The 23,740-nt window shown below is 48.6% G+C and overlaps 4 non-coding genes and 1 pseudogene across 4 annotated transcripts; 3 read left to right on the forward strand and 2 right to left on the reverse strand.

The window, feature by feature from the left end:
* Positions 1-2,716: 2,716 nt before the first annotated feature.
* Trnaq-cug (transfer RNA glutamine (anticodon CUG)) lies at positions 2,717-2,788 on the forward strand. Its single transcript has one exon. It is a non-coding gene; the product is annotated as a tRNA-Gln (tRNA).
* Positions 2,789-6,341: 3,553 nt separating this feature from the next.
* On the forward strand, positions 6,342-8,325 carry LOC141414741 (large ribosomal subunit protein uL16-like; annotated as a pseudogene).
* Positions 8,326-12,864: 4,539 nt separating this feature from the next.
* Trnan-guu (transfer RNA asparagine (anticodon GUU)) lies at positions 12,865-12,938 on the forward strand. The gene has a single exon. It is a non-coding gene; the product is annotated as a tRNA-Asn (tRNA).
* A 1,506-nt stretch (positions 12,939-14,444) lies between these two features.
* Positions 14,445-14,517, reverse strand: Trnak-cuu (transfer RNA lysine (anticodon CUU)). Its single transcript has one exon. It is a non-coding gene; the product is annotated as a tRNA-Lys (tRNA).
* A 1,349-nt stretch (positions 14,518-15,866) lies between these two features.
* On the reverse strand, positions 15,867-15,938 carry Trnae-uuc (transfer RNA glutamic acid (anticodon UUC)). The gene has a single exon. It is a non-coding gene; the product is annotated as a tRNA-Glu (tRNA).
* Positions 15,939-23,740: the final 7,802 nt, after the last annotated feature.

The raw sequence follows: 23,740 nt of genomic DNA on the forward strand, positions 1-23,740 counted from the left end.
TCACTATATGCATACATATATACATGTATATATGTTTGATCATATATGTTTCTATATATACATTTAACTTAGAGGTCTAGCTTCCACATATGAGAGAAAACATGTGACCTTTGATTTTTTTTTTTTTAAACTTGCTTTTAGCCATAGATTAATTGCAATACTCCTTAGGGGGTAACAGGATGGCACAGACCTCATGGCTGCCCTCCTGTTGTCATCATGGCAGCGGAGATGCCCCTGTGGAGTTGGGCTACTGGGGGAGGCGTGGTGGCCCCTGCCACATGGCAGCATTTCCCCACCCCCTCCTGAGGTGTCTGCGGCCTCCAAGTTTTTCCAAAGTGCTTTCAGATGGAACATAAAGCCATGTTACACACAACATCCAAACATAGAACAGATAACAAACGGGGAATTTTTCTCTTCTTTTGGACCCACAGAGGCCAAAGGTGGTGGAACCAAAAATTAAGGGGCACTCCCAAACTGGAGAGGCTTGTTCTAATTCCTGATAGGCTGGGGAGAGAGAAAAGACAAATAGAAGACTCCTGAATCTACCTGGACTTTAACCAACAGTGCAAAAAGGAAAGAAAGTCTGGATAGTAAAAAGCGTGTCCTAAAGGCAGAGGGTGGAACAGCAATGTTGGCCTGGGAGATTTCCAGAGGAAAGAAACAGGGAGGGAAATTTAATTCCTCACGAAGGAGGATGCCTTGGACCTATGCCCCTGGAGTTCCTGATCCTGAGAGAGGGACATGAAGGAGGCAGGTCTATTCTTGGTTGGGTTTGGGTTTTTTTTTTTTTTTTTTTAACCCTCCTTACTAATTTCCAAAGTGGCTGCCCTTGTTTGCAATCCCACCAACAGTGTATATGGGTTCCTTTCCCCCCACATACTCACTAGCATGAGCCGTTGCTTGTTTTCTTGATGTTTGCCATTGTGACTAGAGCGAATGGAATCTCACTGTAGTTTTCATTTGCATTTACCCTAAAGGGTAAAGATGTTGAACATTTCTGCCTGTATTAATTACTCATTTGTACTTCTCCTGAGAAGTGTCTATCTAGTTCATTTGCCCATTTATTAATTAGATTCTTTGCTGTTTAATTTTTTTGAGATCTTCGTATGTCCAGGTAGAACTCTTTTATGTGTTGACTAGCTGGAAGGATTTTCTCCCATTCTATGGGATTCTCTTGATTCTGATAATTGTTTCCTTTGATGTACATGTCTGCTCTTGCTCTTATTTCCTGGGCAATTGAAGTTCTATTTGAAAATAATAGCTTATGCCTACATCTTCCAGCATTTTCCCTGTGTTTTCCTGTAGTAGTTTCAAGTATTACATTAAGATCTTTGATCCATTTTAAAATGACTTTTGTATAGGGGGAGTGATCACTGGACAGTTTCGGTCTTCTGCATGTAGATACCCATTCTTTCCAGTGCCATGTGTAAAGATGCTGTCCTCTCTGCATTGTATGTTTTTGGTTCCTTTGTCAGAAATTAGATGGCTCTTTGCTCAGTGTGTTTACTTCTGTGTCCTCTATTCTTTTCCATTGGCCTTTCTTACTGTCACATTATTGCTGTTTTTGTTACTGTCCCTGCAGTATAATTTGAAGTCCAGTATTATGATACCTCCAGCATTACTCTTTCCACTTTTGCTATTCAGGGTCTTTTATGTTTTGAATTATGTTGTAGGATTAATTTTTCCATTTCTGCAAAGATTGATGTTGGAATTTTGATGGGAATTGCATTGAATCTGTAGATTGCTTTCAGTAGTATAGCCATTTTCACAACATTAAATCTGCCAGCCAATAAACACACAAGGTCTTTCCATCTTCTAGTGTCTTCAATTTCTTTCTGCAAAGTTTTATTGTTTTCATCGTAGAGGACTTTCACTTCCTCAGTTAAGTTTATTTATTCATGTGCTTTGAATTAAGCTATCTGTGGCTTACGGCCATTTGGTAAAACATACTTTCCGCAAATAAAGATGAAACAATTAATTTTCCTCACCATTTGATTTGGAAACAATTCGTGACTATTCTTATTTTCTTGGCAATATAGTTATTTTCATAAACTCAGCAGCAATCTGTTCTTTTTGCAACAAGACTTTTTTCACTAGAATGTCATGTCTGTAAATATTTGTCTAATCAGATATGACCAGAGAGAGAGTTTTAAAGAACTAATGTTGAGTTTATGGAGCCGATCAAATCCCGTTAAAAACTGGCCTGTTACATGGCTTTAAGGGTTCCCCAGTCTTCGGGAAGGAAGGTGTGGAAATCTTAGAAATATTTTGAGGACCTTGAAAAGAATGAAATTTACCCAGGTCTTTGGTGCTGTGGACAAAGTTGGATGGCAAGTACTTGTCATGGCTTCTGGAAAGTAGAGGCTTCTGAAAGCTTAATCTGGGATTGTTCTTTAGAAGTTCCAACAATGCTGTGCATGATGGGGATATGAGTGCTCATAATTCCAGCACTAGTGAGAGGTAGGATGGAGAGTTTGAGGATAGCCTGGGCTACATAGGGAGACCCTATCTGGAAGACAGAGGGAGAGGGAGAGAGAGAGAGAAAGAGAGAGAGAGAGAAAGAGAGAGAGAGAGAGGGAGGGAGGGAGAGAGAGGAAGAGAGGGAGGGAGGGAGAGAAAGAGAGAGAGAGAGAGAGAGAGAGAGAGAGAATGAGAGTGAGAGGCAAATATGTCCATCCACAGCTCTGATGACCGTTCAGGAAGCGTCTTTCTTGTGGGTTCCATGGTGTAATGGTGAGCACTCTGGACTCTGAATCCAGCGATCCGAGTTCAAATCTCGGTGGGACCTTACTGTTTGGCCTTCCGCGGGCCGTTTTCTGTCCCCCCTCAAGTGGGGGCTTGCTTTCTGCTTGCTGCTCCCGGCTTAGGGACAGAAAGGTTTTGGCCCAGGGAAGGAAGCATAGGGCAGGACCTAGCTCCTAGTGAGTCGGGTGCGGGAAGTAGGGTTCTCAGAGAGGCCGGGACTACAGGGAAGCGGCCGACACGTCGCATCGGGGACCCCGAGCTGGGAGCATTCGCCCTGGGCCACCCAGCCTGGTCCTCGCTTGCTGTCATCGGACTTCCGGTTCCGCGACCAGGGCCCAGCGACGCGGCAGGTCCCACCTATGCTCAGGTGGCCTCGGGATGGAAGGTCTGTGGCGTTGACAAGGCGCGGCCACCGGGTGGCGAGGCCACGCTTTCTCTGCCCAAACGGCGCAGCCGCCCCCTCCCTCTCTCTCTGGGGTCAGCAGAACGCGAAAGGGACTAGCGGCGACCGCGTGGCCTCCGCTCCTGGTGCTGAATCTCGGTGTCGTGGCCGAAGTCCGGGTGCCGGGCTTTATTACCAGGGCCGAAGCCTCTGGATTTTCCTTCATCCATTGGCCCCAAGGTCTCTGCGGCCCAGGGAGCCGGCACCGTGTCCGGGGAGCCCGGTCTTCCGAGCTCAGCTGGGTAGTGTCGGAGTCGCCACCACCGACGAGCAGGACCCTTCGCCGCCGACTGGGCTCCAGGCAGAAGCCGCCTGAGGCCGCGCCCCGGGAGAGCTCGGGGCAGCACCAGGACGCATCCCGACGCCGGTGACAGCACGGGCACGGGGAGGACGGCCGGGCAGCCACCGCACACGAACAACTCGTTCCCTCGCAAACGGATGCAGGGCCTGGGATCGAAACCACCACAGATGAAGAGATGTCTAGCAACATAACGCGTTGCATTCCTGGAAAATGGCTTTCTGCAGAGATAGGGCTGGAGGTGTGGCTCAAAAGGTAGCACTTGCCTAGCAACCCCAGTACACAGGTAGGAGGGGATCCGGGACCTGCTGTGTTTCAGAAGCAGCTTTGGACACACGTAGCTTTGAGAAAATATATATAGACTCGTTCCTATATATAAAAAATGATCAATCATTTCTGTTTTGCATTTAAATATTTCAAAGCTTTCTGTAACACTCTTATTTTGGGGCAGTGCGGGGGGGGGGGGGAAGGGGTCAAACCCTGGGCGTTTTGCACGCTAAGGAAACAGTCTACCACTGAGCTACATCCTCAGCCCTGTAAGATGCTGTGTTTTAGGGTCAGGCACAGTGACTTACAAAACCGGTAATGCCAGCTATCGTCTAGAGAGGTAGGTAGTATCGTCCAGGTCCCAGGCCTGCTGCCCGCCTCCCCCCCAAAAAAAGTGAGACCCTACCTGAAAAATAACCTGAAAGAAAAAAAAAAAGTGTAGGATGTTTGGCTAAGGCCCTGCGTTCAAACACCGGTGCAGCAAAAAAAAAAAAAAAAAAAAAAAAAAGGGAGAAAGGATGGAAAGAAAGAAAGAAGAAAAATTAATGGAAGAAATAGAGGAGAGGAGAGTTTTTAAGTATTTTTTTAAACTTTCACTGACTCCTTCAAAGAACTTGGTAAAAATTCATTACACATATGGGATGGTAAGCGATGGTCTGAGGTCGATCCCCAAATGGAGTCTGGTGGCCTTGGAAAAGAGGGAGAAAAACACAGGTTATGGTTGCCTGCTGCAGGAACTGTCTCACAGAACAATCCAATAAAACAATCTAGCTGATCTTTAAAACTCTTTTCACACAGCAACTGCCAGCTAGGACCTTAAGTGCCACCACCTGCTAATCAGAGCTTGCTGCTTCCTAAAAACATCCAAAGTGCCCATCTTTCAAAATAACTTGAGTACATTTCTCTGTCTTAACAAAGCCCCAACATTTCCTTCGTTCCCTTCTCCCAGACAAACCAGAGGCCACTCTGGCCTGGCAATCCTATTCTAGATTATTCGCCGATACAGGTTCTTTCACTAGAGATTTATCCCTACATGTCTATTTGACTTTGACATCAGGATTCTTCCCAGTTGACCCCACCCAGAAGACAACAGACCTCCCTGGGTCTAGGAATGAGTTCTTTCTTTTCCCCATCATTCTTTACTGAATCAGGTCCGCGTCCAAATTCATATGCTTAAGCTCTAACCCTCAATGTGAGAGAGGTATATGCAGATAGGGTCTTTGAGGGCAATTAGGTTTTATGCGGTCATGACAGTATGGCCTTATGATGGAATTAGAGCCTGAATAGGACACTGGACACTTGCTGCTCAGCCCACCTTGCACAAAGAAGTAGTCAGTGAGCACACAGCCAAAGGAAGAGTGGCTCAAGCAGTAAAGTGCCTGCCTGGCAAGCACGAGGCCCTCAGTTCAAACCCCAGTACAACTAGGAAAAGAAAAAGCTTCAAAAGGCAGCCAAGTCCAAGAGGCCTTAGAATGAAACCAACTCAACCTTGATCTTAGACTTCCCATCCTCTAGCAGTTTGAGAAACAGATTTTTGTCATTCAATCCACCTAGTCTGTGGTGTTTTGTTAGGGGAGCCTGAACAAAGTAAAACATCCCTCCAGGCCTAGAGGTAATGTGTGTGCTCCCCAGATTCTGGGTGCTTCTCAGTCCATTTTTGGGCTCTTTTAATCCTGACCGCCCACTGATAATTATTCCCTTTGCCAAAGGAATTAAAATGCAACACAAGAAAAATTGAAATGAGGTTACAAAATTCTTTAGCCCAGGTATACTTGAGGTATGAGACCCAAGTGTCCTAGGCCAAAAGGGTCCTGGCCAGACACAGGACAAAAACACACACAGCATGGGGACACCAGTACAAGACCCCAAACACTGACTCAAAGGGTGAGGGCAAGAGGCAAGGAGGTTGAGGCCAATGTCACTTCCCCTGCAGGCTGCAGTTAATCTGGTTAGCAGGTGAACCAGTGGTGTCTGGGGGGAGGAGGGAAGAAGAGGAGGGGTGGAGTGTGGGTTAGAGGGAGGGCTGCTGTCTGTGAAATCTAGCAGTAGATAAGGCAGCTCAGGGTCTGTTGTTTGGACCCCTGCAGTTCAACAGATCATTTCCCAAAGGAAGGCAGCAAGGAGGAGCTCATGGGAAACTGAGTGTCCTAGCTGTGGAGGGAGGCCATGAGGGCCTGAGTGCCAAGTGATGGGTGAGTACCTGAGAGGCAGGTGAAGCTACTGTATGGCTGTGGGAGGTCAAATCAGACTTACCTGGCAGGAGAGATTGCCTGACCTGAATGTGGTTTTCATAGGGTTAGGCCTAGCTATCGTACTTTGGGTGTTCCAAATTCCACTGAGGAATTTGTGATAGTTGGGGATGTGTTCCAGCTGTCCCCTGGTTTTGTGTGTGTGTGCCTGAGGAGTAAGCTGTTTAGGTAGGCAGGGCACAGAAGAAAGTTTATCCATCCTGGATGCAATTCCAAACTACCCGATATGCATTCTGCAGTCCTAGAGTTACCTTAAATCTACCTGTTAAATACTTGTCTAACAAAATTTCAGTTGGTGTTAGGTTGAAAATGCCAGCTGAGTCAGCTGGCAAGGGACAACATGCTTAAGCCGGACCAACAGCTCAGTTCTGCCCCTGGTCTTTCTGGGGTAAGAAAAGAGGGTGGCAGCAACTTTGATTCTATTTTCTGAATCTCAGTGGTTATCTTCTGTGTTCTAAGAACCTATAACTGTGTAGGTCTGAAGTTGTTGTGAAATATAGCTCCAATTCAGCAGAATTAGTTACAGATCCACCAAAGTGTACTTCTTGTCCACCTAGCATGCATGGACCACCCTTTTTGTTCTCTTCCTTCCCCTCCTTTGTGTTCTCATTTTAAAATCCTACCTACTTTCAAATTAAGACCTAAAAAGACACGCATGGTAGAGTACTTCTACAATAGGGAAGCCGAGAGAGACAGGAGGATAGAAAGATGGAGGCCAGTCTGGGCTTCATAGTTCCAGGTCAGCTTGGGCTGTCCCTAAAAGCAAAATAAAGACTGGGAGGAGTGGCTCAAGTGGTAGAGTGCCTGCCTAGCAAGTCTGAGGCCCTGAGTTCAAACCCTAGTACCACCAAAAACAAAAACAGAAAAACAATGAAGGCAACAGCATACTTTGAAAATATGCCAACCCTTTCCCTAAAAAAGGATAGAATCCTTTATTTGTATTTCATTGATGTTCTTTCCTTTTCCAGCTAAGTCACATGCCACGTTTAATGACCTGCAACTTAAATAAAGAGGTCAAAGGTTAACCACTTTGAGTACATAGCAGAATGGAAGACAAAAAGAGAAAGATATGGTTCAAGCATACAATATACACAAATGTATTCATAGCAAAACAAGAAAGGAAAACAACTATTGCAGCCCTCGTTTCTACAAGTGTCATGGCCATAGGTGGTGTGCACAACTATCCTCCTCACTACAGAGTCCATGTTTCCTTTACCCTCAGCCAACAGGGCAGTTCTTCAGAAGGTTTGGGCCCAGCCTGACCACTTAAGTGTTGCCCTTATTGAGTTGTAGTTTCCTCCTGACTTTAATCACAAGGTGCAGTGACTGAGCACTGAGGGCTGTCCTGGGGCTTCTTCCTGCATTCCTCTCATACTTCTCTTTACCCCTTTTATATAGTGGCCGCCTAGTTTCTCCTTCCTTGTCTGAATCAATCATTCCCCTCAGCAAAGTAACCCCCTTCTTTACCTGCTGAGTGCCTGTCATGAGGACCCCAGATGATCAGGTGGTGGTCTCAATGGCCATTTTAACAGAGCCATTGTTGCACTTGCCAGTTGAAGTATTCCAATCTTCAGACTTCAGACTTCTAAGTTAGCAGAGCCCAAAGGTAGGGGGTAGGAAGCAAAATTCTCAGTAGTCTATCACCAGTGGTTACAGTGGGAGGAGCTACTCAGTGAGCCACCAAAGAGCCTGGTGATTGCCACGGGTCACTGCCCTGCCAGGTGTTACCAGTATTCTAAGAACCAGCTGTGCCCTTAGTCTTGCTTCTACTGAGGTATGTCTCATGCTGAGATCCACATCTTTGACCTGGGGTGGAGGAAGGCAAAAGTGGACGACTGCCCACTGTGGCCATATGGTGTCTGATGAATATGAGCAGCTCTCCTCCGAAGCCCTGGAGCTGCCTGTATTTGTACCAACAAGTACACAGCAAAAAGTGTTGGCAAAGATGGCTTTCATATTCGAGTTTGACTGCACCCTTTCCACATCACTGGAATCAACAAGAAGTCCTGTGCTGGAGCTGACAGGCTCCAGACAGGTATTCAGGGTGCCATTGTAGTCGGGGTTCACACTGGACAGGAAATCGTGTCCATCTGCACCAAACTGCAGAATAAGAAACATGTGATTGAGGGCCTTATGTATGACCAAGTTCAAGTTCCCTGGCTGCCAGGAGATCCACATATCCAAAGATGTAGGGCTTTACCAAGTTTAGTGCAGATGAATTTGAAGACACGGTAGCTGAGAAGTGGCTCCTTCCTGATAGTCGTGGCTTCAAATCTATCCTTAATCATGGCCCACTGGACACATGGCTAGTCCTGCACTCCTGAGGGCTTCCCACTGTGTGGTCCCCTCCCTAATCACCTTTATCATGCTCAACAATAAGTCATCCCGTCCAACTTCAAAACATTTTTTTCACCACCTATCTGATCCGGGGAAAACAGCACCCTATGTGGTTGTTGACTTAGAGTAGATACCACACCCTATAGGACATTACCTCGGTCTTCAAGGTGTTGTCACCCAGCTGTCACTAAAACGGAGTCTTCATTGGGACAGTCCTCCATCCCATCAGGCTACTGCTACAGGATAAGACCAGTGAGCATACGGCCACTTGCAACTGTCAGATGAGTTCTTGGTCAGAAGCAATGCTATTTGGGCCTGGCCAGGTGAAGTCTTTCGCTCCAGGTATGCAGGTTCTTAACCCTTTGCAGAAACAAAGGGCCCCCCTTGGTGGTCTGCTGAAGCCTGGGCAAACTGGTGCACAGGACCTGGTGGATGCTAGGCAAGCACTCTACCACTGAGCCACACTCCCAGTTTGTACAGTGCTTTCTACACCATAGATCACAGAATTAGAAGGAAATCAATTACCTTTTATATTTGGTAGGCTTCCCCAATCTGATAGTGTGGAAAGAATGAGGGAGAACCAGAGGAGAGCAGTTGAACTTATGTAAACCAACCCCTAGGACTCGACCAAGATACCATAGAGGTGATGCAAACTAAGAAATTTGGGGCTTCACTGATGTCAGGAAAATTGAAGCCGCTGGATACCATTACCCTTCACTAGTGAGTGTGAGAAAGTTTGTGAGAGCAGACTTCCAAGAGGAACATCACAGGCCCCTTGGAGGCCATCGCGGGGATCCACACAGTTCCAGCTTCCAATGCAGGATACAACACTCACAAATAATCAAAAGACCACACCAGACTCTGGGTGACCTGAAATAAGAAATGGCTGCACTGCAAGAGGGCCTAGTAGGATGATGCAAAGCTGCAACCTTGTCTTCACCCTAGTGGCCCAAATATAAAATACCTGAGTCAACACTGAAGGCAACTATGGGTCTGGTGGATGAAGCAATAGGTTTGCAGAACTTAATGAATTTTCTCCAGCCGGGGGTTGGTGGGCATAAAGTCAGAAGCCTGGTTCACTGATGGCCAGGCTTCTGAGCACTGCAAAGGAAAGCAGATAACCACTGCTGTGAGGAAGTGGGAAGGGGCCTGGGGGAGCGACCCCACCCTCTCCTGGGCCCCTTAGAATGGCCTTTCCCTGTGCCCCTGACCATCCAGCCCATGCCCCGAAGGAAGCAAAAAGACCTAGAAAAAGCCCTCTTTTTCTATTCACTTCCAAGAGGTCCCACCAAGACTTCTCAGGAATCAAATAGCCTCTGGACTTTTCAGACTTTCCAAGATTTTGGGGGGAAATTTGGTGTAAGAGGACCTGCCTCCAAAAGTGGAAGGTGCCCAGAGATGGAAGAAAGGGACAGATCCAGGTTTGCACAAAGTACAATTTATTAGGGATTTAAGTATTGACACTTGTCTTGAGGACATAAGATGGAGGGTTTCCCCATCCCCAGAAGTAGGAGGGAGGGATATATAAACTAAGCTAGAAAAAGGTGGGCACAGCCTACCAGAATACACTTAGCTTTTCTCAAAAACCAACCAACCAACCAACCAACCAACAAACCAACCAACCAGCAAACCCCCCCACCCCCCCACAACAACCAAAAAAGAAAACAAGACAAAAACGGTGAATGTGTCAAATGTCAGTTAAGGAACAGTGCAATGTGTAAGGCCCTGGGTTCCATCCTCAGTACAAGCGAACAAAGATGCTGGACTGACCATCTTAAGGACTTTATCCTGTGGAGCTTGGAAAGAGTGTTTGGGTCAGCTGGCAGGCAGATTGGCAGTCATGACCAAGATGGCTGTATTCAGATTAAGCTGGATCCCTACAACCATAGTACTGGGTGCTTTTCTCCAGTCTTTAGGCTCCGGTGACTGTTCACGCAGGGCCAAGTGCACCATCTGTGCCTCTTCCCCTCTCTTCCGCTTACTGAGCCTAGGAGTCTCAGTTCCATGAGTTCTTCCACACTTTCGGAGAAATAATATTATGCGGAAAAAATCAGAATGTCTCCAAAGCTCTGGAGAACTTTGGACTTTAGACTCTATTAAATAATGTAGAATTCAAGAATCAGTTGTCACACATCATCTCGCTTTGGTAGGCAGGCACTCTACCACTTGAGCCACTCCTCCAGTCATCATCCCGCTTTGGGAAAAGAAGGTTACTCAGTTGTGCCTGTGAGGCAGTTAAGCTCTCTCTGACGCTCCCTCCTTAGAATTTTGTTGTCGTTTCCCGACTCCTCCCTCCCCCCCCCGGAAGTGCTACGGTTGTCCTGACGACGCATCTACTGGACAGTACAAATAGTCAATCTCACTCACTCTTCCACTTTGACCTGCATGGCGCAGGGCGCAAGGCGCAAGGCAGAGGCCGGGGAGCGCAGAGGACCCGGGGCGGGGAGGGCCAGGAGAAGTCGGAGTCCCTCCTGGGCGGGGATTCGCGGTACCTACTTACCGCCAGCTTCGAGCAGGATCTGGCGCGCCCCGGCAACAACCGTGCGGAGCCAAGTGCGCCTCACCCATCAGCTCCGAGCCTGCGTTCGGGAAGTCTCAAGTCCCAAGCAAGAGGTGTCAAGGCGTCGCTGTTTCCTCCAAACGTTTAAAAGCGCATCTGTTTGCAGAATCTGGAGCAGCAAACACCCAGGATCTCGTGGCGCTACCAGCAGAGGACAGGCAGGGAGAGGATGGTCAGCAATATTTAAACAAAAATAGACTGGTGACAATTTCCGTTTTCTTCTACTGGCCTCTTTCTTAAGAGGTTAGATCTCTTCCCCCACCTCACCCCCCCCTCCCGCCCTTCACTACTCCTCTTCTTCTTCTTCTTCTTCTTCTTCTTCTTCTTCTTCTTCTTCTTCTTCTTCTTCTTCTTCTTCTTCTTCTTCTTCTTCTTCCTCCTCCTCCTCCTCCTCCTCCTCCTCCTCCTCCTCCTCCTCCTCCTCCTCCTCCTCCTCCTCTTTTCTCTTCCTCCCACCTCTTCTCTCCTCTCTTCCTCTTTTACCCTCTCCCCTTTCATCTTTTCCTGTCTCTGCTCTCTCTGTCCCTCTCTCGCTCCCTTCCCTCCGGCTTTCCTTCTCTCGCTCTGTTCTCGAAGTTTTCCAATCCCTTCCGTCTGTCCCCTCTCAAATCTCCCGGTTCTCTCAGAGATCGACGACCCTCGGCGGAGGACGCAGCGCTGAAATTCTCGGGCGCACGAGTCCCTAGGGGACCTGGCGGGATTGTAGCAGCCCAGGAGGGAAAAGACCGTTCCTTGAGGAGTGTTATGAGTATCATACTATAGAAAGTTAGATATTATGAGTGTATTAGTTACTTAGCATATTTACCCTGTATGAACATCGATAATAAAATGTTACACATACATACTGCAAACATGTGATATGCAAATCAGCGAACCCCAAGGTGGCCTAGAGATGTAAATTAGCTAACCCTAAACTGTACGAGAAGATGAGGATAAGAACCTGCATATAACGGCAACCCACGAACTGCCGAGTGAGAGAGGACCGAGAACGACTTGTGCGAGAGACCACGCCGCACGCTTCCCGATCGAGACACGGATCCTACTCCACCGCTGCCCTCGTCTCCACGAGCCGAGGGTCCCGGTGGAGCAGAGGCGAACCCAAGAGAGAGAACGGCCCGTCGGATTCCCTTGGCGGCCCGGAGGGTGTATCCACTCTGAGAACCAGCCGAGACCGGTTTGGAGCCAGCCACCGACGGACTAAGAAGGCTTCCTATGTGAGTACAGCTTGGGGAATAGCTGAGGGCGCAGGCCACTAGGCTAGGACCGACCTTTAATAAATGTATGTCCTACCGCAAATTGATTTGATTATTCTTGCCTATTGCTCTCCGAGCGTTACTCGTGCTCAGGACAAGGAGCAGCTTGGCTCTTCCCAATGCGGGTTCCTAGCGCGAGAAATGCTTAAAGGCCACACTACATACAGTTCTGAGTTCTTCTGAAAAAGAAAGCCTGTGGCCGAATGCCCCATTTATTGGGCGCCTACTAGGTGCAGGCCTGCTCCAGGAGGGCTGCCAGGAGAGTGCAGGCCGGGTCCTGCGGGGTGGGGTGGAGGCCATCTGTGCAGGCGACGGTCGCGCAGCCCTGCCTAGGGCTCTGGTTCTTCCCACTCACGAGTCCCCACACGCCCCACCTGCGTGCTTGCGAGTACGAGGGAAGCGGGGCGAGGATGGCAGGTGGGTAACTTCAATCGGAGAAGCTAAGACGGTCACCTGCACCAGGCAGGCGGCTTTTGAGACGCGATCAGCAGGGGGAAAGCCTTGGGTCTGGCCTTGTGCGGTCAGAGATCCCAGGTGACTGCTGCCGTGCTTAACATTCAAACCTGCTCAAATAATTGACTTCAGCTTCTGCTGCTTTGGTTCCTGCAGTGCGCGAGGCTGGACAGGACACGTAAACTTGTTGGCCCTCCAGCCGGAGGTAGAAGAGCAGCTTCTGAGGTCAGGAAAAGAAATTGGTCTGATGGAGTCCACGTGTCTCTGTGGCGCAATCGGTCAGCGCATTCGGCTGTTAACCGAAAGGTTGGTGGTTCAAGCCCACCCAGGGACGTTGTGTTATGTATGTATATTTATGTAAATTATGTATGTGATTTAAATTCTTTCTGGCCACTTAGAACCATCTCCCACCTGTAACAGATAAAAAGGCAGCTGACCCCGGGAGGGCGGGGGGGTGGGGGTCGGGGTGGGGGTGGGAGGAGCAGATACTGCTCCTAACATCCATTGTCATGAAATTGCCTGATCAAAGTATTTCTGCATCTCTAATTGTGTTAATTCATGCTTAGTTCCCCGCGGGGACCCCCCCCCCCCGAGTTGCTTCTTGTTAATTTAATAACAGCACAAAACCATCTTTTTTTTCCAGATTTTTTTTAGCTTACTTTGCAACCTTGGTTCTCCTGCCTCTGCCTCCCAGGTGCTGGAATTACACCACCTAATAGTCCACCATGATATTCCTAATATTCCTAGTATTACACCAAGATATTCTCCTATTAAAAGTAAAAAATTAGCACTGGAAGACTGAGGCAGAAGGTTCACGAGTTCCAGGAAAACCTGGGATAGGTAGTAACATACTATTAAAAAAATTTTTTTTTCACAGAATGCCAACAACAAAGTTTATGTCTGACCGTGATGAAGGAGAAAACAAAAAAAAAAAAAAAGAAGAAGAACCATTTTTCAATCATTTCTGAGGCAAAATAAAACACTGTCCAAACCATACATATGATCAACCCCCCCACCCCCGCCCTTTCCCAAAGACTAGCATGCACTTTTTCTTCTTCTATATGCTGTCTCCAAGCCTACTCTGTTCTCCAGCTTCTAGATAAAATTCTGATTTCAATGGTGGAATTGGCCCTGAAGCATTCTCATGGTATGTGCTGACTTCTAGTTGCAATGAGCCAAGAAAGCCAACTTGAGAGCAGATTTGTTCTCAATGGTTGTAGACTGAAAGCATGGACACTGTAAAAAGATACATGGCATTCATTCCGATTTGTGATGATTTGCCTTAACCTGTTCTCATGTCTCCCAAAAACCTACAGGAGCTTCTTCTTGTTCCCATAGTTTTGGAATTTCATGATCTATTTTCCACCACCATGCTGGGCACTCCAGTGCACACTTTCATTATGAGCATTTATATTTCTTGGGTGTCATTCCAGAGATGTTTGTGCATATTTCTTGTAACCACCCTTTTGATACAAATGATTTCCTGTGTTAAGAGTGTTCCTCTGTTCGGCATTTTGCATTTTGACCTAAGTGTATGTGTTAAAGAAAAACTTAACTCCCTCCAGGCTCCCCCCCCCCCCCCCCCAGCGAGAAGAGAAGGCGAGTATCCACCTTCTTAGCAGAGCCCTGTTAGGGTGCAGGGCTGGGGGGGAGCTGCGGTTCTGGCTGGGCTGGTCTCTCAGAGCTGCACAGGCTTTTTCACCTTTGACCTGGTAAGAGCCAGGGTGGAGCAGACCCAGGGTGTGCTCCAAGCTGGAGTTTCCAGCTGTATTTCTCTTTCTTGATGAATTTGGGGCAAATGAAGGCGATTTCTGCGATCATTTGCCGCGAAGTAAAAGAACGCCCAACGTGGGGCTCGAACCCACGACCCTGAGATTAAGAGTCTCATGCTCTACCGACTGAGCTAGCCGGGCGCCCGCGGACCTAGCGTGTCTGCATTCTTGTCATCTTCTCTGATAGGTAGGGTGACAGTCCAATTGCTGCTGTCTTTTGTTGACAAAACTTCCTATGTAATGGGCGCCACAGTGACCTTCTTAATGATAGCCCTTTCCCACGGGGAACCCGAGACTCCGAGAGTGGTGGAAACTGGGTACTGCGCAGGGTAGGTGTTCCCGCGATTCCTTCTGGACCGGGTCACCCTGAGAGCTGGGGAAAGGGAAAGGAGTACGAAAGGACGCTGGATCACAGCCCGCACCACGAAGCCCCGACAAATTTGTTTTTAAACACTGAACAGTTGCACTGCCTGCATAAAAAGACCACCGAGACTTAACTTAGGGTCCGACAGGATTCGGAGCCGCAGGCGTAGGTCCTCGCTGGCACAAGCTCTCGCTCCACTCCTGGTGTTTAGTTCTCCAGCCTGTGGAAAAAGTGACAAGTTCCGGGGTCCTCCCCTCGGCCCATGTGGAGGCCAGGGAACCTCCGCTCCCAGATCTGCTATTGGGCCCTGAAGCCGCCCTTTGCGGTGATCCACAGAATGAGCCTCCTGGATTTGGACCGCCGCTGTTTTGCTCAAGGGCAGAATTACAATTTTGTGTCCTTTTTGAGAGATTAAAGTAAAATGCAGTCGCTTTTACTACTCCAAACTGAGATTGCTGTGGCCACAACTCCGAGTACTAAGCACTGTAGAATCGCGGGGCGCTCCTGGTAAGGCAGTGGGTTTTCATCTAATTTTATTAGTTTGGGTCTTTGAAACCTCCTTCTTTTAGTCAGTTTGGCTAAGGGATTGTCAGTCTTACCTATTTAAAGAAATTTTTGTCATACCAATTTTTAAATTAGCCCTTTGATTATGTCTGTCTATCTCTCCGTCTACAAAACTTCTTGTAGGGTATAATTCTAGACTATTTTTAAAATGTGGAGCCTACCTGCATTGTGAAGTAAGCATGGCTGAAGACTAAATTCTTCATCCAGGATCATGTGGGGCCAGGCCCCCATGTTCAGGGATTGCTCCCTGGCGGTTGTTCTCAGTCTAATGGTGGGCACAAGGTGCGTGGTCTGTACTGCTTCTGCACCTTGCCTTGTGCTGGGATGAAGAGGATGGTTTCCATGGATGCAGAGACTTGGTAAAAAGCTTTCCCTAACCAGTCATAGATAGAACCCTATCCGTGGCAGTGAAAGTGCCAAATCCTAGCCATAGACCACCAGGGAGTTCTACGGACTGGCCTTGGTCACCGTAGGGGAAAACCTTGCAAGAGAAGGTTAGCTCTGTATGCAACACCAGTCATGGAGATACTCCCTGGCCATCCAGGGCTGATGGCAAAAGAGCTTCCCTGACCGGGAATCGAACCCGGGCCGCGGCGGTGAAAGCGCCGAATCCTAGCCACTAGACCACCAGGGAGCGATGAGTACTCGTACTCGTCACTTCGACGAATGATACGGTATGAGCGAGTTTCCTCCTGATGTGAGTATACCAGGACTGGAGCATCTTCCTGGCGAGCGCGGTCTGCCGGTAGCCACCGCCACGCTGGTCCACACCTCTCACCTGTCCTTGCCCGGCCGAGGCTCTGCTCTCCGAGGCCAAGTCACAAGCGGACGCACCCGGGCTCCTTTCTTATCCGGCTTCTGCACCATGTGCGCCAGAACCAAGTCGTGCAGTTTGGATTCCAGGTCAGGGAAGAGACCATGCGGCACTCAGCGGGCCAGGAGCGGAGTCCTTCTGCTTCCCAACGATGCGACCTGGCTCAAGCGAGTCTGATGAGAATGACGCGCGTCGGGATTCCTCTTCCTCCCCGCCACCTCCATTATTAGAACGTGACGCTCTTCATCTTCGTGTCTGTGACTCGAGGTCCACACGCCTCACCTTGGCTTCTCCTTCCCTCCTTTCCATTCTCATTCTTTTATAATTATCTTCAAAGGAAACGAGCACGTCCCCACCCGGATAGCTGTCGCACGTAGGCGAAAGTGCTAAGCGATGCACGGCACGGTTCGACCGCCCGCATTTGAGGACTCACCCCGGAAAATCCTGGGCTCCGCCGGTGCAAGTCTGCCACCACCAAAGCAGGACGCGCGCTGCCAGCAGTGCAGGACCGCGGTATCGGAGGCCGGGGACGGGGGGAGCCCCGACGTCCCCCAGGCTGGAAGACCGTCGCTCCGGAGGGGCCCCTGAAGTGGCGGATTCCGGCTGCTGCAGCCCGAGGACAGTACGCAGGAGCCTGGCACCGCCCTCCCAACCCCACACACACCCGGGGTGACAGAGCGCGCCCCGGTGGTCTTCGTCATGGCGTAGGCGGTCAGTGCCTGGATTCCTCATAAATGATGTCGCCTCCAGTGCACACAGGACTGTAGCATCTCACTGCCTTTCCCCTTTCCCCCTTCCCCCTCCCCCCTCCCCCCTCCCGCCTCCCCCCTACCCCCGCCCAAAGCGGCCGAAGCTCTTTGGGCCCCCTCCCTTCGGCGCCCCCTCGCGTCCTGGCAAAGCGGGTCCCCAGACGTCCTTTCCCTCTTGCTTGTTCTATTAGATTCAGCTAAAGTCCTATCTATGGTTTATCCTGCCTTGGTGTCTTGGACATTACCGCAGCAAGGCGATGTGTCCCGTATTCGTCTGCGTTTAAGGACGGGATTAAATAAACCATCTCACAATTTGTGAGGAGCAGGGAAGGAGATGCAGGCGGGGGAAATGAAGACTCTCTAGGCTCACCTTAGAAAATAGGAAGGGTCTCAGCCAAGCTCCGACCTCAAGAAGCAAGAAATAGGAGAGGAAAAGAAACCTCAAGGAAACAGAAGGGAGAAATAGGCTAAGAGCATCAAAACAGAAAAATAATAAGGAAAACTAATGAAAGAAACAAGAGACGGCTCTTGGCAGAAATGGATAAACTCCAGGGAGAGGAAACAAATTACAGGAATCAGAAAGGAAGGCGTCTACAGTCACTGCACTTTCCAATATCAAAAAGACAATCAAGGAAAGATGAAAAACAATATACACATGAACTGGACAACCTAGAGGAATTGGGCCTTTCACTTGCAAGTCCTAAGGATCACATCTCACGAATTACGAAACAGATCATGTGAATAGCTGCACATCTGGTCAGCCAGCTGGACTCAGCCTTTAAATATATCTCAGAAAAGCGAGGGACAGCCATGCATACCCAGGGTGGCCTCAGAGCTGGGGCTGCTGTGCTGTTGGCTCTAATTACCACCCCCCACCCTCCACCCCCCCACACACATAATGCAGGGGCCCAGAAAGGGGCAAGGCAGCCAGGCCTACCTAGTGTAGCACTGGCCAGCTGTGCTGGGGTAGTCAATCCCTCCTCACCCCCCACCCGCCGGGGTCTGAAGAGGCTGCAGACCATGCAGCAGGAGCTACATGGCAGAGGTAGGAGCAGAACAGTAGTGGAACTCTCCAGCCCCACCACCATCGCCTTGCCGAAGCAGGGGCCGCGCAATGTGACCCACACATCTTCCATTTAGGAAGCCAGCAGCTGCTGTAGGATGGACATCTTCTGGATGACATTCCAGATGACAAGGACTTGGCCTCCTCACGTACTCCTGCTGATGGTGCTGTCTTGGGAACTCTTCCTGCACCCTCCAGTAGCCATAACCCTCCAAGATGGGTTCTGCTCACCATGAAGCCACTAAGGTCTGTTAGCCCTTCACACCTCACAATGCAGAGGGAATTGCTGTCAGCCAGGAATCTCTGGAGGCACTGCCTCTGGGACAGGTCAGTGACCTGCAGGCAGCACTCACCTGATGCTTCTCAGGCCAGAGGACCCCCCACCTGGGTCAAGGCATGAAAGGTAGACTTCTGCAGTTCTTTGGTGTTTGCGTTTGGAGAAGTGACGTTAATAAGCGCAGGATGAGAGAGAGGACTTGAGCTTCTTAGTGTGGCTGACAGAGGCAGCTAAGAAACCCACTTGCAGTTTTCCTACCCAGAGAAGGCCTTGTAGGCTGATACCTCTTGAGTACCTTCTTGATCCTCTGAGTGAGGATCAAGACGGAAAACCTGGGCTCCCTTAGGTCACCGTGAAAGCTGTTGTAATTCAATCATAACAATAAAAGTGTGAAACAAACAAACAAGCACAAGAAAACAAAATGACTTACAACCCAGGCACCTGTGGCTCATGCCTGTAGTCCTACCTACTTGCGAATGTAAGACCAGGATTAGTCAGGCCAGTCTGGGCTAATCTCCAAAATAACCAGAGCAAAGTGGACAGGAGATGTTGGTTCAAGCGGTAGAGCACCTTCAAGTATGAAGGTGTGAGTTCAAACACCAGTCCCCCAAGAGGGGAGAGAGGATATGTGCAGACATTTTGATGGGTATTTGTCATGGTGTGCTGGGAGGACAAAGAGAGCTCTGCTGGGCAGTGTTGTATCAGGCTTGCAGCTGGGAATCTGAAAAAAAATTTAACTAGGGCACGTTCAAGAAATTCAGTATGCTCTCCTCTTCCCAGCTCTAAGATGGGTGAGTGGCTTTGACCTTTAAGAGAGCACAAAGTGGGTCCCTTTGCCCCTCTACATGTTCCATCTGTCTAGTTATGGCAGAGAATATAGCAGGTTGCTTAATGATGCAATGGAGTCTTGACCTGGGGATGCTCAAACCGGTTTAGTGACTCTGGCCATCCCTTCCCTAGTTAAAAAGTGTTCCATCATGTAAAGATTTATTTCCATTTTCTCCACCCAGTCTCAAACTAAAGTTTGGGTTGAGGGTACTAGGGGTGGCCCCAGAAACCTGCAATTTTTCTGCTTACCAACAAAGGGAGCTAAGCTACAAGGGCAGTCAGTGCCTTGCTGTTCCTTTAACTTTGTAAACTTTTAGTGGGTGACAGACAGTAGGTGTCCTAGGGCAGTTGTGTCTAGACGGAAGCTTTCAGACAGGATGGGGAGGAAGGAACTAAGCCACCTCCCTGAGGAGATCAAACTGCCAGTGCAGAGGGCCTCCTGTCCTCTAGCAGGGGCCATCCTATTGACCTGTTTGCTCTGCCTCAACAAGGGCCCCCAGGTGGGTGGTCAGCCGTACCACTGAGGTGGAGCTCTGCTAGAGTGGACAACTAGCCTGTGTAGGTTCTGGGTTCGATTCCCAGCACTGAAAAAAGTAATAATTATTAAAAGGTATCCGGCTTCAACCACAATATACTACTACTAATAAAAAAAGTACCGGGCTTACAGCAAACCTCTGGGTGAGCATAGCCTTTCTCTGTCCAGGCCTGAACACATCAGAGACAGATATGCTTTGCACTGTGATCTCAGCTGGGTTATTTCCCTTCCTGTACTAAACTTCTTTTTAGAATTTGCTTTTTCAATGCCCTCTCTCCCACTCTTTTTTGGCCTTATCCAGGACGGTAGTGAGGCTTGATTGGGAATGGACAGGATTCCCAGCCGAAGGGCATGGTAGTCAGGCGGTCCTTACATGGGAAAGAGCCCAGTCTTTAATTCCATATGAGGCCCTGTAGCCTACAGAGTCCTGCTGGGCTTCAGTCCAGACCCCTCTGGGCACAGTTCCTGATAGTAATCCAAACAAACACCCACTAGTCTATATACGCCTAGCATGGAAAGACTGAACCCTCTTTGTAGAAAGATAGCAGTCTAGAGCTTCACCTTTTATTTGTGGTGGGGGGGAGGGGCGTTAATGTGGTTTGAACTCAGGGCCAGGCAGTGAACACATCCTAGGCAGTGACCTACCACTTGAGCCATACCTCCAGCCCATTTTGCTGTAGTTATTTTAGAGATAGGGTTTTGGTCATTGCCCGGACCAGGCTACCCCAGAATTCTCTTTAATGCTTCCCACCATCACTGGCATGACAACCATGTGACTCTACACCCAGCTTTTTGCCACTGAGGTGAGGTCTTGAAAACATTTTTTGCCTGAGCGGGCCTGGAACTGTGATCCTCCTGATCTTAGCCTAAGATTACAGACTTGAGCCACCAGCATCCAGCTGTGGTATCCATGCTTAATGTGCCAGTGTTCTTCATGCTCCCATAGAAGCTTCAATAGATATGCCTGGGTTGCCAAAAGCCATTCAAGATGACCTTGACCATGGCCATCTCCAAGAGCCCAGTGGAGTTCCAGAGATGGGAAATGAGAACTGCTAAATTTATACCCCGTAACAACCCCATCCACGCCTCTACCTCCAAAACTCCAGCGTGGCTTCTAGCAGCATAAGGCCATGCTGTGGTTTGGAGAGCAGATGTTTCCCTCATCTGTCCAAGGCTGGATCCCCTGCTTGTGGATACAATCATTGACAGGTGATTGGATCATGAGAGCCCCTACCTAGTCACTGGATTAATCCACTGTTGAATTCATAATTTGATGGAAACACTGAGCGATGGGGCCCAGCTGTAGAAAGTAGGTCTATGGGGGATGTGTCTTTCGGGCTGCATCTTGTCCCTGCTCCTCCCCCCCTCCCCCTTCCAAGCTGACACGAGGCTAGCAGCATGCTGCGCCACATGCTCCTGTCTCCATGATATTTTGCCTTGCCTCAGGCCCAAAGCAATGGGTCCACATGACTTTGGATCCAAACCTCTGACACTAAGCCGAAATAAATCATTCCTACTTTGCTTTTCTCAGGAATTTTGTCACAGTCACGAGAGGCTAACACAGAACAGACCAGATCCCCAGGACGAACCCAGTGGCACACCCCCCCCCATTACATGCCTACTGGAGAAAGCTTAAAGCCACCAGGAGAATATACCATATGCTGTAGCCAACACCTGATGATAATGATAGAATCCTGACCTGCCTCCCCTAGAGCCTTCATAGAAAGGGAATCTTTCCTGTCTCCCTTTGAGATGCACGCTACGTGAGGCTCCTAGAGTCCAGGACTGTTTTTCCCAAGGTTCTCCAAGCCAATCCTTTGAGACACTATCTCCCAGTGTCTGTGGAGGGACAGGTCCTAAGTTCCCAGTAACGTTCAGGTAGCCCAGACCCAGCTGACCCCATTAGACAGACATTGATACTGACTAAACCTTTGTAATTTTTCACCGTTTCCCTCCCCCAGTCTCCCTGTGTCACTCTCCCTGTAGAACGTTCTTTTGTGCAAATCAGAACGGAGCTCAGCTCTGTCCTGTACTGTCGGTAGTTACTGAATACAGTCTCTTTTCACAGCATCCACCAAGTCCAACTCAGTTGATCTTTGTCAGCAGGATTGAAAGCTTAACGTTAGTGCCAAAGCTACTGCGAGATGAGGCACAGATGAGACAGGAAGGAGAGGAACCACCTAGCCCTGGTCCTTTCATGAGCGCTGATTCCTAGCTGGCTTTTCTGAGCATTAGACGTGGCAAGACAACCCTGGAGTCTCTGTTCATGGTTCTGGGGCAAGTGTGGAATGTGACACCCAGTGTGACCACATAGATGCCATTTGGAATTAGGTGGGACGGGAAACATAGAAAACTGATTTTGAAAGCGGTTGTTTCTCCCCTTGTCCGTGTAGCGATGTTGCTGTGTAATGTTGGTTGGTTAGCCCAACTCATTCCCTCACATTTGGCAGTTTCTCCCGAGGTTAAAAGATACACCTGACATTAACTCAAAAATTCACTTCTACTTATTTCCATTAATAGATCCAAAAAGGTTTGTATAAAAATGTTCAGGCCAATCGAAGAAATTTTCCCCTTACATGGCAGACATTCAGTTTGCTGCCTTTAGTTATAGGAATTTATGAAAGCCAAGAATTCATTTGGAGCAGGGGGAATCATGGCATCTTAAGAGCATTCCTGTCATGGCAGGCATGGTGGCACAGGGGAGGTGGACAGGAGGACGGGGAGTTCAAGGCCAGGCCAGCTATATAGTGAGATCCTATTTAAGAAAGAAAAGGGCTGGGGATGTGGTTCGGTGTTAGAGTACTTGCTCAGAAGTGTAAAGTCCTGCATTAGATCCCCAGAACCTGAAAAGAAAAAGAAAAAGAATACCTTGCTCTTAGATTTGCCCTTCTCACAGAAACCAGCAATCCTTGTGCCCATAAGCTTTCCGGAAATATTGGAAAGGAAAGATGCAAAAAGTTTCCTGTTGGCACATCTCAAATGTCAGGAAACACGAGATTCCTTAAGATAACAGGCAATCAAAAATACTCACAGAGAGATTAGCTATCATGCCCCGAAACAGGGAATGGATCTCTGCTGTCCACCACTGGACAGAGATTGTCCCAGAAATTCTCTTCATTACATCAAAAGGAACATGGGAAGGAACAGTCACGCAAAAACACACTTAGTGTGTAAAAGCAAAGAGTTCAAACACCGCCCAGGGGAGTCCACAGAAACTGTGAGGAACACCAGCCGATCCATGACAGATCCGGGTGCACAGGCACTGGGTGCAGATTTCCACCGGCTCCAGTGATGGGGATCAGATGGACTACCTTTTAAGGACATGGCCCTCACAACTTTTGTCAGGCAATCGTATAGAGACAGTTATCTGCATGACAAGTTACAAATGCCAGGAGCACTGGTGTTAGCTTGTTTTCGTCAAACTGTAAAAGCCAAACCAAGGTCTGTGAAAAAAAGGAGGAAAGGAGAGGAGGAAAAAAATGCCGGGAACCATCAAGATGCAGAAAGCCCAGTCTTCTGTGGGCTGTGTGATTAGGTCACCACTGAAAACAATTCCAGTTACTGGAGGACTTTAAGATGTCTTGGAAGTTTAGCTGTGCGAAATACACAACAGAATGTCTGAGTGTCATGTCTTCCGTGAAGAAAGGGACGTTGAAGAATTAGGAAATCCACAGGAATACGATTTGACACTGCTGCCATGGAAGATATATTTGCAGAACCTACTCTATGAGAGCATTACATAGACACTATTGTGTCATTTCTCTGCACTGTGGAAGCATCTGCAGGAGGGACCAAAGATATGTGTGGAAGGCTCATGACTGCAGCATGATTTGTAATCATAATAGCATGAAAGCAAAGGTTTTGCAAAAAACATTTTCAAACAAGTTAACTACATAGTGCAGGAAGTAAGGAAGAAATTTGTTGGAGATAATGAAGAGGATGCTCATGCCGATGGCCCCCGTGGTGGACACAGCGATGTATAAATCCATGTAACCCTGAGGCGGGATACTCCTGTTGGCATAGGAGTTGCACATAGAAAGTGAGGCCCACAGTTTCCTTTGGCCTCCAAGCCTCCAGAAGGCTGAAGCAGAACTGTTGTTTTCCTGTCTATTTCAGTCCCCCAAGTCTGAAGGCCACGTGTTATAGCAGCACTGAGGTGAGGTGGCCAGG

The sequence above is a fragment of the Castor canadensis genome, chromosome 12 (genome assembly GCF_047511655.1).
Source record: "Castor canadensis chromosome 12, mCasCan1.hap1v2, whole genome shotgun sequence".
Classification (NCBI taxonomy): domain Eukaryota; kingdom Metazoa; phylum Chordata; class Mammalia; order Rodentia; family Castoridae; genus Castor; species Castor canadensis.